This window comes from Loxodonta africana, chromosome 12 (assembly GCF_030014295.1).
Source record: "Loxodonta africana isolate mLoxAfr1 chromosome 12, mLoxAfr1.hap2, whole genome shotgun sequence".
Classification (NCBI taxonomy): Eukaryota; Metazoa; Chordata; class Mammalia; order Proboscidea; family Elephantidae; genus Loxodonta; species Loxodonta africana.
In genome coordinates, this window is record NC_087353.1 from 101,797,417 (window position 1) to 101,812,316 (window position 14,900).

Sequence of the window (14,900 nt, forward strand, 5' to 3'; positions counted from 1 at the left end):
CTTACAGGGGTGATGAAAATGTTCTAAATCTGGATTAGAGTGATGGTTACGCAACTTGGTAAACTTGCCAAAAATTACTGAATCGTACAGTTAAAACCGGCGAAATTTATGATACATAAATTACACCTGAATAAGTTAAATATTAAAGTGCACTCAACCAACAGTCTCTGTGGGAGTTCAAATTCCCTAGACCACTTCTTTCTTTGATCTTCCTCATGGGCAGCTGATGAGAACACCTAATCAAGGTTGGTCATAGAAGTAGAGTGCTATGTTAGAACCCTGTCAATGTTAACTTTCTCTGTGTCCTTAGGGAACTCACAACCTCTCTAAGTCTCAGTTCATCCCCTCTCCCATAAAACAGTTATAAAAACTGTACTACTTATCTAAATGAGTTGCTGGGAACAGCAGATGGGATGTGAAGCTATTTGTTTATGAAAGGTTGTGTTTCTGTTAAACTATTGGGTCTACTCTTAAACCCCAGGACTTACCTCACAGTTAGTTTGCCGTGGTTAACACTTAATTTATGTTCTATATTAAACTCTAACTGGTATAAATTATGGAGCCCTGGTGGCACAGTGGTTAAGAGCTCAGCTGCTAACCAAAAGGTCGGCAGTTCAAATCCACCAGCTGCTCCTTGGAAATCCTAGGGGGCAGTTCTACTCTGTCCTATAAGGTCACAATGAGTCAGAATCAACTTGACAGCAAAGGGTTTGGTTTGGTTTTGGCTGGTATAAGTTATAATGGAATGCCCCCCAGCCCTGCATTCAGATAGAACTTCTACTTGTTTTGTGACAGAAGGATTGGTTTTAGGCTCCACAGCTGGGCTGGGAAGAAAGGATGTAGTACCCTCTCACCATTAATTTCACCCAGAACATTTTGAAAGGATGCAGCAACTAGATTCAAATCTCAGAGGGGTTCTCTCTGCCAAGGGTGAAACTTTTGGTCAAAAAAGACATTAGTTCTGTTCTTTCAAGAGTTCTTGAACTCCCTCAAACCTGAAACTTTCCCTGAGCTGTCTGCCCTTCATTTTTCCCTGGGTATGCTTTTTGACGATAAGAGTTTCTCATGACCCAGTGGATCCCGCCATTTTTATTCGATAGTGGAGATTCCTGAGGCTTTTCAGTTGGGAGAAAGACATGGAGTAGACGCAAAAGAAAGAGTAAACAAGCTCATTAAAGGCTTTTAGTGTTTTTATTTTTTTCCTAGCTGGAAAAAATCTGTAAGTAGCAACCGTGTGATTGAAAAACCTGTTGCCCTCAAGTCTATCTAGACTCACAGTGACCCTACAGGACAGAGTGGAACTGCTCCATAGGGTTTCCAAGGCTGCCATCTTTATGGAAGCAGACTGCCACATCTTTCCCCCACGGGACAGCGAAAAAGAGGACTAAAAAAGAAATCATTGCTGTCGAGTTGATTCTGACTCATATAGCAATCCTATATGACAGAGTAGAACTGCCCCCTAGGCTGTAATCTTTATGGGAGCAGATTGTCAGGTTTTTCCTCCCGCTGAGTGGCTCCTGGGTTCAAACCACTGACCTTTTGGTTGGCAGTTGAGTGCTTAACCATGGTGCCACCAGGGCCCCTTGAAAAATGGTTTATGCTACCTTTTTCCTAGTATTCCTTCTTTATCATCTGCTCTGACCACAAGATTTAGCAGAATTATGAAACTCGACAATAAAACCTCCTAATGCTTACCCAACTTTCATATGACTTCTCCCTTCCTTCTTGCCCCACAAAGGCTGTATTTCAATCCTTCGATCCTTCTGAAATACATACTGTGAAAAATAACTGTAAAAGTACTTTTGGACACTTAGCTTTAAACATAAAAAAGCACATTAAGATATATTTCGTTCAGGCTTTGCCAGGCTCGTTCTGGAAGTTCACTGTCATTGTATTTCACATTAAGATGTTGACATGACCAAGGAGGCAAGTAAGGGTATTGATTACTCAAGTATTTAATCAGCATTTCACAGAGAAAATATCTGCCCAAATGGATATATTTTCACTTACCAAATAAGACGCTGTAGCTTCCATTCATTCCTGCCTGCTCTTTCTTCCATTTATATATTTTTTCTGGATTTGTCTATAACTTTCAGAGCTTTAGAAAGTGAACAATTTCTGTCATTAACAGTACAGTGAACTTTGTGCAAGATGCCCTGGCAACACAGTACTCCAACTGGTTTGCCTGTAGAGACCCTACTAACTCCTGTCAACCTCAACTTGTATTCCTTCCCAGGGATGAGAGACACCACACATCATATGTAGCTGGGATCTGCCAGCTAAGGTTCAGGCAAGAGTCCACTCATCTGACACCATCAAACCCACTGAACCAATGGCTAAAAATTAATTTTGCTTTGTCTCTAGTTGCCACTCTATTCAATCAGGTGCCTAGGGAGCCCTCTTGGGTACTTCCATAGCACTGGGTGCTGCACAGTGCTCAGCACATACAGAAGAAAGAGCACTGGTCAAGGCTTAAGAGGATGTGGGTTCTCTTTTGAGCTCTGTTATACACTTGGTATGAGTGAACAAATCCTTACTCAGGAAGACCGTGTGGTGTAGGTACATAGGTCTGGGGCACGAGAACTTTTATATCTACCGCTTACTATCACTGTAGTCTGGACCTCAGTTTTCTCACCTACAGATAAAAGAATTACACTTCACTATCCCTAAGGTTCCTTACAGCTATATAACTCTCTAACTACCCAAGCATAAATCTCTCCATCATTTTTTTTCCATTTTAACTACGAAAATAACATATGACAAAACAAAATAAAAATATTAGTGTGAACCATAAGCAACTTCTGGTACTTAGCCATTTCTGATATCTAATACACGATCTCTACAAATGGCAACTTCCCATGGCCCAGCCCAGCCCATACAGGAAGCCAGGTGGAAGTCTTCCATCATCGCTCAAGCACCACTCCGGCTTTTATTAATCACTTATATTTGTACAGTGCTTTACTGTTTAAAAGTGCTTTCCTGAGGACCTGCTATGTGCTTGGTGCTTTACATAGAATTTTCCATTTAAGCCTCACAACAACCTGGAAAGCTGGGCTCTTCTGATCTACAAAGGAGTGAGCAAATTCAGAACAATGGGATGAAGTCCCCAAGGTCACACAGCAAGTAAGTGACAGCTGAGAGTCACACTGCTGGACTCTAAGGCTCTCCCCATAAACTCTCCTCCCCCTGGGCTGAGTCTCCTGTCTGTGTGTTATCCCAGGAACTTCTGGAATCTTAGTAACTTCGTATCTTGATGGGCAAAAGAGAGGATGTTCTCAGCCTGCACTGAAAATTCCCCCTCGTTGCCTGCGGTGCCATGGCGGACACGGAAATGGCAGACTCATCCCTAAATCCTGCTGGGGAAGCAGGAGCTGGTGGCTGGGAGGAGGCGGGGGCTCCTTCTATCTGCAGAGGCTCTTACTGAGGGGGAGAAAAGCACATCTTATTGGCAAAAAACTCTGTTGCTTGGCTGGAAGCTAACCCCTGCGACATACATTACAGTCTTTCTGTTCAATCAGTGTTCTGCTACAAGAATCAGTTACATTCAATCATCTGAAAGAGCTATTAAAATGCTGATAAAAAATTCATAAAGTAACACACAGTAATGAATCAGGAGAATTCAGCAAAGTGAGACCTACCCTTAGAGTAGGGCGAAAATGAAGGTGAACGATCGTTTGGGCCCAGCGGCCATGAAATACCCTTTTGGAAGATGAATAATTCTGTTTAGGGCTGATAAGTTGAACTAATTTATAATGCTGTTTTAGGTCCACTGCTGAAATATTTCAAATCCCTCAACTTTAAAATGCATTGCCTGTCAAAAACTGGTCTCTTAACAGTTTCCTCTTAACATTTTTCAAAATGTAACCTAGACCAATTTGCATGATTTAATGCTTATTGTATTATACTGTGCATGATTTAAAATGGGAAATAAAATTTAAAAAAAAGAGAGAGGGACAGGGCGTGAGAGGGAGAGGCAGACAAGGTGGCATGAAGGGAACAAGTGAGGGCCACAGGAAGAATTAAGGTCTGTCAGCGCTTGGCAGAACGGCCCTCTGTGCCCCGTTCAAGGGAAATCTAACTGGACATTATGGATCCAACGACTCTCTAAGCCGCTGGGTGGACTTCGGTGGCCAGGGATGTGTAAATCATAAGGCAAGATGTGAAAGCACCTTTGTGAGTCAATGGGAGGTGGCAGGCTAAAGCCCTCCCCTGAGCCCTCATCCATCCCCCATCCCATTCCCAAATAATTCGCAGATATCCTTGGAAACCCTCCTGGGGCCACTGCCATGGTTTGGGTCCAGTCCTCATCATTTCTCTCCTGGATTCCTGCATAGTCTCTTATGTAGCATCTCTGTGTCGTCTCTCCTCAGTCTATCCCCCTTTCTGCTGCTATACTTACCTTTCTAAAGCAAATTTGACCATCTTATTCCTCATTTTAATACCCTCGATGGCTCCCCATTGCCTACAGGATAGACTCTGGACTCCTGAGGATCAGTGACAAGCCTCCTTTATGCTATAGCCCACGACCTATTTGGTTATGTCTTCTGCTGCTTCACAACATGAATCAAGCAAATAATGAGTGATTACAAAGCAAAAAGCTGAAAAATATTAGTACCTAGAATATATAAAGAGCTCTGTAAGTCTTAAAAAAAAAGATAATCTATTAGAAATATGGGCAAAGTACACGAATAAGCTGAATAGCCAAAAAAACATGTAAAATGATAATCTAGTAATTGGGGAAACCCAAATTATATTAATAGCAAGATAGCATTTTATACCTATCAGACAGCAAACATTAAAATGTCCGTCAGTACTAAGCGCTGGGCAGGATGTGGAGAAGGGGGAACTCACACACTTCCAGAACACATAAGCGTATCCAACTGTAGAGAGTGGCTGGCAATGCCCATCAAGGTAAAGGTGCTCATACCTTCCACCAACAGTTGCCCCTGAGTTGACTCTGACTCATGGTGACCCATGTGTCAGGACAGAACTGTGCTCTATGGAGTTTTCAAGGCTGTGACCTTCTGGAAGCAGATGGCTAGGCCTTTCTTCAGAGGAGCCTCTGGGTGGGTTCAAACTGCTAACATTTTGGTCAGCAGCTGAGCACTTAACTGTGCACTACCGAGGGATTCCTGCCTACATCTTTTGACCCAGAAAATCTGATCCTTGGCATAAAGAAACCTTCTTGGTTCACTGTGGAATTCTTCATAATGGTGAAAATGGGAGATAGTTTAAATATCCATTAAAAAAAGAGGATGAATAAATTATAAAAACCAAAATCTGTTGTCGTAGAATCAATTCCAACTCACAGTTTATCCATTTGAGTAACATACAGAAGTCAAAATAAACGGGATAGATATTTAATACAGATAAATATCCAAAACATAATTGTTAAGGAAGTGATTTTCAAAAGGATTATGTATGGAGAACACTATATAAAATTTATAATTGCAAAACAATTCAATAAGGTGTTTGTTCAATAAATCCTATGGAGGTTCACAGAAAAAGTAGATGACCTCCACAGCCACAGCGTTTCCTTATGATAAGGTAGTGAAGCCAGGAGTGAAAAAAAACTCCCTAAGAGCAGAAGGTAGATTACAGCGGCCGTTTTAGAGTGGAGCAGCCATCACCAGTGTGGTCCGCTTTGGGTGCTGGCTCTTGTGTTGGAGGCCAGGGAAAAACAACAATCCTTCCAGGCTGGGCCAACTCCAATCCATCCCCCACGACATCCACATTCCTATAATGGAATGCTCTTTGACTGCACACCAGCTATTACTGTCTTCAATTACGGAAAACAGTTGGGTCTGTTACGGAGGCTGTGGCTGCTGGTGCCGTGCGCTCCATTTATTCATTTAGGGGGCTGTGGATCTGATCCGAAATGGCCACTTGGGTTGATATGCCACAACTACCCAGAGGTTTCATAAATCTTGATTAATTGTTTCAATGCTTTGTTATGAAGTTTTTCCTCCACGTTGCGTTACTTAAAATTTTTTACTCAACCCAAGTTGTCAAATGGAGGCAAAAACCCCACAAAACATGTGATAATAAGGCTATTACTGTGAAGGGCTCACTAATCCTGTATTTATTCACCTGTTCCCCATTACACAGATCTGTTAAACTAGCACTTTGTCCATCAACACTTGAGTGCTTAAAGCTGAGTAGGCCTCTTTTATAATTGCTGGCACCAGCAAAAGCCAAATTGTGAACGCTCAGGATGTGGCTGGCGTGTTGAATCTGCCCGATAGAACCCTGCCCCACTCCCTCGTCCAAGTCCTGGTGGCCCCGCTCACAGCACTCACCAATGTGTATATATTAAAAGTTGTGTAGGTTAAAATAAAAAAGAAAAAGTTTTGAGAAGCAACAAGAGGAAAATGTCACAGGAAATTATTTCTTCTGGTGACATTTCTGCTGGGTTACACCTCCACCAAAGATTTATAGCCGCACAAAGCTGCAAAAGTAGCCATATGGTCAATTGAAAAAGAATTCCAATTTCCGTACTCCTGAACCCGAAAGTGGGGGAAAGGTTTCCTGTTTAACAAGGACTGCAGCCTTCTCTGGGGGTGGGTTTAGAGTGAACCCCAAATTACGCAAGCTGACACTAGGAAAAGCAGCAGCGGTTTTCCTCCTGAGGAGAAGGCTCCATGGCCTGCCCACCTCAGCTCCTCACTTGTGATGGGCTGTGGAGGTAGGAAGGTCACTTGATACACAGTCACCTGCTTCCTTGCCTCTGAGCCCCAGATAACTCTTGTTCTTCTTCTTTTTTTTTTTTTTTAAATTGTGATATAGGTTAAAGTTTACAGGGCAAATTAGTTTCTCATTAAACAGTTACTACACAAATTGTTTTGTGAGACTGGTCACCAAGCCGCCATGTGTCAACACTCTCTCCTTGTCCACCAGGGTTCCCTGTTCCCATTTGTTCAGTTTTCCTGCCTTCTCGTCTTTGCTTTTTGAGCCCCAGATAATATTTATAGAGTCAGGCTGACAAGTGAGTTGAACTCCAAAGAATTTCACACTTCCCTCCAAGTGGTCTGGCTTCACCTCGGAATCAAGTGGCTCAAAACAGCGTTTGAGATCTTAGATTCGGTAGGCTTAGCGATGTCCAAAAAAAGCCCTGCAAACGCTTCCATGTCGCCAGTATCAAACGGGTGTGTGGGGCGTCTGGACCGCTAGCCACTGAGGGGCTTTCGGAGACTGTGGCCACTAGGTTCGCCACGGTGTCAACGGTTCACATCTGACACCCAGTGAGATCAACATGGAGCCCACCCTTAGAGCTGAAACAGGAGAGGTCATAGACAACTGCACGCAGCCCCTCACAACCCTGCCGGCCAGCCCCAGTGGGCCACCTTCTTAACTCCGAATTACTGAAGATTGGTAACTTACTCTAATTGTCATTTAAGCTCACCAAGTTGCGGGGGGTGAGGTAGGCTGACTGATAATTTGTCAGTCAAACTGGGATACCTCTGAGAGTGAAAGAGAGAGCTCTTGGTAGTTACTCCAGGACAAAAGCTGTGCATAAGCCGGGACTGTCCCAGGGAAAACGGAACCTGGGATTACCAAGCTTTAGGGAGCTATTTTTTTAAATTGTGATGTGTGTATGTATATATATATACATACACACATCATAGAACGGTTGCCATTTCCACATTTTTTTCCATCTACAATTCAGTGACATTAATTATATTCACCATGTGGTGTGCCCACCACCACTGTCCATTTCTAAATTTTTCTGTCATCCTTAATAGAAGCTCAATGCTAGAGGCTTTTTTTTCCTGGCCTCTCCAATTTCGAGGAAAAAGAAAAGTTAGAGAGGCGGGGCCAAAGTATCCAAATGACTCCTCCTCTCACGTGAGGACAGAATCCAAACTGGACACTGTCAGTGTGGCTGGGCAGGTGTCACACAGAAATCAGCTGTGGGGGGTTTCTTTCCTTTCTTCTCTCTATGGTGGCGGCTGTCACGTGTTCTGGCCGCAGGACCTCTTTACACTTCAAGATTACTGAGGACTTCCAAAAAGCTTTGTGTATGTGTGTTATATTTATAGAGAATTATCTTACCAAAAATCAAATCTCAGAAAATTTAGAAATATTTATTCTTTCAAAAAGAACAAGATCTATTACAAAACAACACATTTTTACAGAAAATAACTATACCTTCTAAGACCAAAAAAAAAAAAAAAATTGTAAATGCCATTCTTTTACATTTTGCTGACCTATTTAACGTCTGGTTCAGAGGAAGACGGCTGGATTCTCCCATCTGCTTTTGTATTCAATCTGTTTGGATATCACACGTCGTACAGCCTCTTGAAAACTCTACTGCATACTTGTGAAAGAATAAATGTGAAGAATGCAAATAACGTCTTCGCATTATAACGAAAATAGTTCTGACTTTGTGGAGCTCCTTGAAGGGCCTTGCCCCCACCCCCAGGTACCTGGACCACACTTTGAGAACCAGGGAATAAAAATGTTTTCCCACATCTAGGAACCTTTAGTTACTAAAGCCTTTCCTCTCCTGGAGGAAGGGAACAAGTTTTATTTAGTTCCTAGTGATCCTGGCACTGAGTTTAATGGCTATCAAAGTCTACTTTGAATGAGGAAGATCAAGTTTGAGGAGAGAACTGTAGTATCTGAGATGTGAAAAGGGGCTTCACCAAAACGAGAAAAAGATTTGTCCAGGCTGGACAGGCAGAGAAGGGGCTGCGGTCTTCAGAGTACCAGGGACCCAGATCCTATTTTGGGTTTGCCCAAAGAAGGAAGCAAGACTCTGGGAAGAACGGCCATACCAGGTTCCTGGTTTGTCCTTGTGGGTAGGGATAACGGATACCCCAAAGGTGAGCTGGGGAACAGACAGCTAAGCCTAGAGGACTTCCAAACCCCAGAATTCCTTGGCATTAGATAAGACACAGAACCTGGACACAACTCTGGGGATAAAAACATCAGGAACGACAAGTGAAATTTCCCACAAGGAGTGCAGTTTCAAGTAGAAAGTGAAGTGAAGAGAGCAAGGGAACGTGGTATTTCTTGCACACCAGAGATTGTGGGGGAGTCCCTGGGTAGGGTAAATGGTTAAAATGCTTGACTACTAAAAGGTTGGCAGTTAGAACCCACCAGAAGTGCTTCCAAAAGATCACAGCCATGAAAACTCTACGGAGCACAGTTGTACTCTGACACACATGAGGTTGCCATGAGTTGGAATCAATTCCACAGCAATTGGTAGGTGGTTGTGGACTAAGGGGCGTACTTCTTTGGTATGTCTCTTGCCTAATTTGGGAAGCTACGTTTTTTTTTTTTTTTACCAGCAAACAAGGCCTCTGTCTCTGCCTTGTTCGCAACGCCCCCACCATTCCGAGGCCTCAGCGAGAGCTAATTAGCTCCCCTGCTCTGCCGATAAAAAGAGACCAGTGCAGTTTACCTGTGCTCAAAGACGCCACAAGAGGTGAAAAAGTGATAACGGAATAGAAGCTTCCAAGGGTCAAACTCTGAGCACCTGGGGTTCCTTCAGCCAGTAGTGGTGGGCTTCCAACACGGGTCAGAGAGGCAGCAGCTCATTCTGAGGTGGAAATTTTGGATATTGGAGCCTGACCTGGTTTAAATTCTGGCTCCATCTGCTGGCTCTGCGACCCTGGGCAAGGTAGCCAGCCCTTCTAAAACTTAGTTTCCTCCTCTGTAAATTGGAGAGTCCTTCTTATGCTCTCGATTGTTGTTTAAGGATTAACGGAATTAATGGGAAAATACTTAACAGTGTCTGGAGCAAAATAATCATTAATCTATTTTTTCTTTATATTCACTCAACTGTAGCTTCCATGGGAAACCTTCCCTGACCTTCTTGCCAGGTCAGCACACTTTGTAACATTTCTCAAGCCCACTGTGCCTCGCCTCTGCACCGCAGTTGTAATTCTACATTGATCTGTCTTTCCCATGTCAGCAGGAGCTCCAGCAAGCAGGGATGGTGTCTTGTTTTTCCCTCTCTGCTGCATCCCCGTGTCCAGCCCAGCGCCTGGCACAGGGTAGGCACTCACTGCTTGAATCAATCAAGGAACGGACATGTAATATGCACTTATTAATTATTACTGTGGGCAGATTCCTTTCTGTGGCTTGGGAATATAACGGGTATAGAAGATGAGAAGGAGCCCTGGTGGCACGGTGGTTAAGTGCTCAGCTGCTAACTGAAAGGTCAGTGGTTTAAGCCCACCAGCCACTCCAAGGGAGAAAGACATGGCAGTCTGCTTCTGTAAAGATTACAGCCTTGGAAACCCTATGGGGCAGCTCTACCCTGTCCTATAGGGTTGCTACGAGTCGGAATCAACTGGATGGCAATGGGTTTAGATTAGATCTCAGAAATACGAAATTCAAGGTCAAAATGAAATGACTGGAGACAAATCATACAAAATCTCAAGGAGTCAAAGGCCAGTCAGGTTGGTATAGACATGGAATTTCAAGAGAAGGAAGATTCTTGAAAAAGGCTTGAGTTCTGAATGAGACCCCAAGTCAGGGCCTTTCTTGCTTAAAATAGTAGTAGCCTGAAATGAAAGCAGTAGTCTTTTATCATAACTAATTAATACCTACCCTTTCTCCTCAGCACTGAGAAGCATGCTAGTTAGTAAGTGATGAAAACATTTCTATCTGATTACTATATAGTTAGATGCTTAAAAAGGAGTCGCAGTTAATGGGATATCACAGGCAAGACTGCAAATTATTGCTGTAGCGTGTGTGTGTGTGTGTGTGTGTGTTTTGAACAAAATTGCTCCCTGAAACACTCACATATTTTCTCAGCCCCCTTCTGTTTCATTTCTGGAGTTGGAAATTAAGGGTTGACTTCTGAGGAGAGGAAGATGTTGGGGAAAGGATGGGAAAAGGGGAAGAAGAATTTGAGGCAACTGAAAGCTTTCAATTGACGGAACGGAGTACCTGGCTGCTACTAAAAACATAATTAAAGACGCCTGCTAACAGACATCAGACAGTGGGCATTATGAACAAAGCGGATGGTGATTTTATTTAATTTCCCATTTCTGAAACACACACACACACACAACTCACTGGCCACGATTCTGTGCCCCTTGCCGGCCTCTCTTCTTCCTCCTCTTCTCCTGTCCCCCCCGCCCCGCCCTCTCTCTGACAGCACTATTAATGATCCTTAATGCCCCACAGGCTCTAATGGGTCCCGCTGGGAGTCCAGAAATACTGCAATTTGTATCGAGGATTTAGACATAACAACAACAACAACAAAAAAGCCCTCTGCTCCAGGGAGCCAGAGCTTGATCAGCTAGCTACCCTCCCTGGAATTGCACAACCGAATAATAAATGACAGCTCTTCGATGGAATCAAGCCTTCTGCTCTAAGTGCTGGAGAGAGTGTGATTGTCGCTAACAATCTACTGCTTGTTAACACGGCTGGGGTACGAACAAACAGCAGCCAACATTGATATACGAAGCCTTCGAAGCACCCTCAGTATCTGCATACGCATGTGTGCCTTCTGGGGTCCGCATGCACACAGACGCACACACAGACGCACACGCACATCCTTGGACATCCCTCTTAGAGAGTTTTGGTTGGTTTTATTTTTTGGCTACCCTTTTTTATTTTTTTTAATGTTGCAGAAACTCAACAAAAAAGCCAGCTGCTGTTAGGATAAAAAACCACCCAGCACGACTGTTTATGTGCTCACCTGCACCTCACGCTCGGTACTCTGGATGAACCACTTACAAGTAATGAAGGCTCCATTCTGTGTCTCTCAGGTGAGTCCAGGAAAAGGGAGGACGTAACGCAGAGCAGGCTAAAAGTGTTTGGGGGCAATTCAGCATCTAAATTTATTTCTTTAATATTGTTATGAAATTGCCTTCTGAATAAAAAATTAATTTTTACAAAGCAAATGAGTAAGGCAGGTCTGGCACTCGCCCCGAATCAGCAGTGCTCTGCTTTCCAGCTACTAGCTCGACTGGATTCTCAGCTCCTTGTGGCGCGATGACAACCGTGAGTACCCATTCATAGCTGACACAGCTCTGGGCCACAGTTGAGTCTCCCAAATACTTGAAAACTGCAGAAATGAACTCAACATGGCTCAGGCTGGGCTGAGACACGTGATACACTTAAGTGAGTTCACTCTCCCTAAATAGATTAGAAGGTCCCTGGGTGACACGACTGGTTTGCTCTCAGTTACTAATCAAAAGGTTTGAGGTTCAAATGTACCCACCAGTGCCATGGAAGAAAGGCCTGGTGATCTACTTCCATGAGATTACAGCTAAGAAAATCCTGCGGCAAGTAGTTCTACTGCGAAGCAGATGGGATTGCCGTGAGTTGGAATGGCCTCGGCAGCAGAGGGTTATGTAGATTAGAAACTGGAAGCTGAATGCCCACCTGACAGAAGAAACCAATGGGGTCTGCCTTTAAGGTGCCTACGCTTGAAATCACAAGGGCAGCCAGAAGGGGTCCTCCCAGCCCAAGAAAGGGCAGTGTGGGACTAGAGCCTGTGGTCTCCAGAGATGGAGGGCGTCCACCAGCACTTGACCTCTACACAGGCACAGACGACATGCTTGTTCCGACAGGAGAGCTGAGGAGAACGCTGCTGCCACGGGGAGAGTGGGACTCGACACGGTATCTTAACGTCAAGGGCGGTAGCAGGCAGATGGTTTGAACTACGGTTAGCCATATTCACTTGCAGATTCAGAATTATTGATGATAAAACCCAAACTATCAGGCATGTTCCATCTGTTTATTTTCCAATTTTCATTTGTTGTCGCCCTGTTAATATTACTGGGATTTTCCTCTCTCTCCAGAAGAGCTGCCATAAGGGCACCTACCTACAGACATCTGTCGCTGCTCACCACAGACACCGCCGCCTCCCTGCGGCTGCTCTGGGCTCTTCTCTCGCCCCCAGCCCACCCCTATTCTTCTGTTTTCCTCCTCCCATTCTTGGAATTTCTTCAGCCTTCCCCTAAGGCCCTGACTGGGCCCACGCTGCTCCCCGTCAGCCCAAGGGGAGAAGGATGCTCAGGGACCCTGCCTGGCTCCAGACAGCACCCGGGGCTCTGGTGGCTTCTGGGCCAGGGGTGCTCTCACTGGGTACGAAGCAGTGTACCAGGTGACAGTATTCATTTTACTTCACGACCGAAGGGACCCACTACCATCAAGTCAATTCCGACTGCTGGTGACCCCATGTGTTCTAGGGTTTTCTTGGCTGTAATCTTTATGGGAGCAGATCACCAGGTCTTTCTTCCGCAGCACCAGCAGGTAGGTCTGAACCGTCAGCTTTTAGGTTAGCAGTTGAGCATGAACTGTTTGTGCCCACCACACAGGGACTTCAAGACTGAAGGAAGGGGTTGGTAATTAATCCAATCAGTAACCACAACGTTGTTGTTGTGTGGCACTGAGTCAATCCCACTCAAAGCGACCCCACATGACAGAACAGAACTGCCCTACAGGGTTTCCAAGGCTGTGACCTTTACAGGAGCAGACCATCAGGTCTTTCTCCTTCGGAATGGCTGGTGGGTTCAAACCTCTGACTTTTTCGGTTAGCAGCCCAGCACTTAACCACTGGGTGACCAGGGTCCCTAACTAAGACGCTACTGACATTGACACAAACAGAAGTATGCTATGAAATGGCAGCGTGCCCCTTTGGCCCCAGGCTGACTGCCAGGGTTGTGTGACCCTTGCCGCTGGGACAGGCTGACAGAGACACCTGAGAGGCACGGCCTCCCCCCAGCCTGACAGCTAGCAGGATCAGCGAGCGCTTGACTCTCAGTTCTCCAGCTGTGTTTCGGCCTGAGCTGGCCTGTCTGCTCCTCAGGAACAGCTGGACTGGCCCGTCCTGTCACAGTGGCTCAGACAATCCACTTGCAATCCGTGAGGGCAAGAACTCCCTAAGTAACTTACAGGCCTCTTTTAATCAAGAGGCAAAGCTCTCCGTCTTGTTGACACTTACGGCCCTCGATTTAAAATAGTCCAATTGTTTAATTCAGCGGGGACCTGGAGAAAGTCCAGGCCCTTCCCATTAGGATACTTTCTAATGGGGGCAATACATCACGTCCCTGCCTCTAATCTGAATAACAGCTGTTTAGAAACCTGTCCTGGGTCTATCGTTTGGAACCGCTTTTGGAAAGATCAACATTCCTCATGCTAACTTCATCTTCGCCTCCTCGCTGGGAGAATGAGGGGGCCTGAGAGAAAACCAGCCCTGCCTGCTTTCATCTTGCTCTTGTATCTCCCTCATCCACAAAGGTGGTCCTTAAAATTCACCTCTGAGATGAATGAACAAATAAAAATATGTTTAATGTCGTTTAGCAGGCATGGAAGGAGCCCTGGTGGCACAGTGGTTAAAGTGCTTGGCTGCTAACCCAAAGGTCGACGGTTCAAACCTGCCAGCTGCTCTGCAGGAAAGATGTGGCAGTCTGCTTCCCTAAAGGTTGACAGCCTTGGAAACTCTATGGCGGCAGCTCTGCTCTGTCTTATAGGGTCTCTATGAGTCAAAATCAACTTGACAGCAATGGGTTAGTGGGCACTAACTGGATGAGGGCCTAGAGCCATGCCATGCAGATCCACTAAAGAGAGACTCTGGTGTGGGCAGGCAAGACTCCCTGGAGTTCGAGCCTCATGTCCAGCTAAAAAAGCCAAACCAAACCCATGGCCATGGAGTCGATTCCAACACATGGTGACCTCGTGTGTGTCCCAGCAGAACTGTATGCCATAGGGTTTCCAATGGCTGATTTTTGGGAATTAGATCACCAGGTCTTTCTTCCAAGTTGCCCCTGGGTGGACTCTAACCTCCAAGCTTTCGGTTAGCAGCCAAACACTTAAACGTTTGCACCACCCAAGGACTCATTCATGCCCGGCTAGTTCTCTTGAAACCATCAGCCTTTCCAACTGCTGTACTATGCTGGTCTGTTCCCATGTAGCTTTTGATGCAGCTACAA

At 45.0% G+C, this 14,900-nt stretch overlaps 1 protein-coding gene across 1 annotated transcript in view; it reads right to left on the reverse strand.

Annotated features, from left to right (window-relative positions):
- Positions 1-14,900, reverse strand: part of AUTS2 (activator of transcription and developmental regulator AUTS2) — a 1,316,048-nt gene that overhangs the window by 315,355 nt on the left and 985,793 nt on the right. The window lies entirely within an intron of this gene.